We start from the raw sequence: 2117 nt of genomic DNA, 5'->3' as shown, positions 1-2117 counted from the left end.
GATCATCTAGGATATTGCCGACAGAGGAAGAGCTGTTCGAGGAGGATCCACCTTCATCTCCTATTTCTACTTCATCAGCTGACACCGTCACCTCTCCAGATTTTTTAGAGATGGCTGAAGAAGCGACTATAGCAAGTAACTCTGAGCCGGCAGCAGCAAATCTATACAAGGGGTTCGAATTACCGGGAGCTGATAGGAAATTCGAACCGAAGCCTTCTTATATCAACTTGGTTGAGAGAAACCAATTCGGGGGAGCAGCAAATGAAGATGCAGCCAAGCACATGGAGATATTTATCGATTATTGCTGCTCTATATCCCCGCCGACCGGTGTGACCCAGGACCAGGTGAAGGAGACAATGTTTATATTCTCACTCTGCGATGCTGCAAGGGAGTGGTACAGAGACCTGGACCGAGCTGCTAATGGAATCACTGACTGGAATTCGCTGGCCTTAGCGTTTTATAAGAAATATTTCTCTGCCTCGAAGACGAATGCTATTAGAGCTCAAATCACAAGCTTTAAACAGGGGCCTGATGAGAACTTTCATGAGGCATGGGTCCGTTTCAAGAAGCTGGTGCGAACCATTCCGCATCATGGGTTTGAGAAATGGAGCCTATGCAATCAGTTCTACAATGGGCTCTATGACGATCAGGGCTATCCTGGATGCGGCAGCTAGTGGCCGATTCCAGGAGAATATGGGAGAGACTAAGGGCTGGAAAATCATTGATGACTTGGCCACCCATAAAGCTGAGTATGGAAATTCCAGAGGAAATCAAAGGAGAGCTGCTGAATCTCCTTCTGTAGCTGCATTAGAGGCTCTCACGGCGAGATTTGATAAGTACGAGTTGGGAGGAGCTTCAAAAGGAAGGATCTACCATGTGAATGCTATTTCAGATGGTCCTTTCATCTGCAAAAGATGTAGAGCTGAGGGACATGTTTCAGACAACTGTCCTAATCCCTTTGAGTCCTGTGCTGCCTTTCAACATTATAGGCAGACAAACACTTACTATGAGCCGAATGTCCATCCGAATCTGAGGTGGAGCGACCAAAATGTCTTGAATCCGACTCAACCTCCACAACAAAGAAGAAAGCAGCAGAATTATGTGCCCCCTCATAAGCAACAACAGTTCCAAAATCCCCTGTATGTCCCTCGGCGAAGAATAAAGAATCCCAAAATTCTGAGTTTGCCGAATTGAAGAACTTGTTGCTGAAGGAGTCCCAAGCTAGAGAGGCCGGGATAAAGATGTTAGAGAGCCAAATTGCCCAATTGGCTAGCAAGAATATAACTCAAGCTCCGGGACATTTACCGACTCAAACTGATCAAAAGGAGACCTTAAATGCAATTACCTTGAGGAGTGGGTCTACCCTTGTTGGGTCCGATATGGTCGAGGATGTCGTTGAAAAAGATGAGGCGGAACCGTGTCAAAAGAAAGCTGTAACGAATAATAACAAGAAAAAGACGATCAGCAGGTATGTCAGTCGATTGACTGACATACCCAGTCGATCGACCAGTCCGTGCAAAGAGACAGCTTCTGGAACTGTAGAACTCAGTCGATCGACTGACATCCCTGGTCGATCGGCTGACAGCGCTGCTGAAGGTGATTCTTTTCGTCTTCCAATCCCTAATAACTTGAGGGATCACTTGTTTCGGGGTACGACAACTCCGAAAACGTTGGGGCAAGACCCAAATGCTGATTGGTCAGTTCCAGTTCCGAAGTATGACCCAATGACGATTAATGGCTCATTTTTGAGACGGTCTGAAGAGGGTTCGAGCTTCAACAAAGAGAAGGTGGTGGATTTTCAGCCTGACATGAGGGATTTTGAGGAGAGGGCTAAGTTGCTACTTTCAGCCCCCTATCCGGAGATATTGGTGCCGACAAAGGAACAGGTATCGTTTAATAAATTTGAAAATGTTGTTCGTAGCTTAAACGTACAAGTTCCTTTTCTTGAGTTAGTCAATCAAGTGCCTGCTTACATGAAATTCATGAAGCAACTCTTATCTAAAAAGAAGTCACTTGAAACTGTGCACACTGTCACACTCACTGAGTAATCATGCTCTTATTTGACCCATACTGCACCCCTTAAGCTAGAAGACCCAGGTAGTTTTTCAGTCCCATGT

General features: G+C 45.7%; 1 non-coding gene across 1 annotated transcript; it reads right to left on the bottom strand.

Moving 5' to 3' along the window:
- Positions 1-491: 491 nt before the first annotated feature.
- Positions 492-598, bottom strand: LOC141636803 (small nucleolar RNA R71). Its single transcript, XR_012541388.1, has one exon. It is a non-coding gene; the product is annotated as a small nucleolar RNA R71 (small nucleolar RNA).
- Positions 599-2117: the final 1519 nt, after the last annotated feature.

The sequence above is a fragment of the Silene latifolia genome, chromosome Y, assembly GCF_048544455.1.
Source record: "Silene latifolia isolate original U9 population chromosome Y, ASM4854445v1, whole genome shotgun sequence".
NCBI lineage: Eukaryota > Viridiplantae > Streptophyta > Magnoliopsida > Caryophyllales > Caryophyllaceae > Silene > Silene latifolia.
The sequence above is the reverse complement of the archived record's forward strand: the minus strand, read 5'-3'. Positions and strand labels throughout refer to the sequence as shown.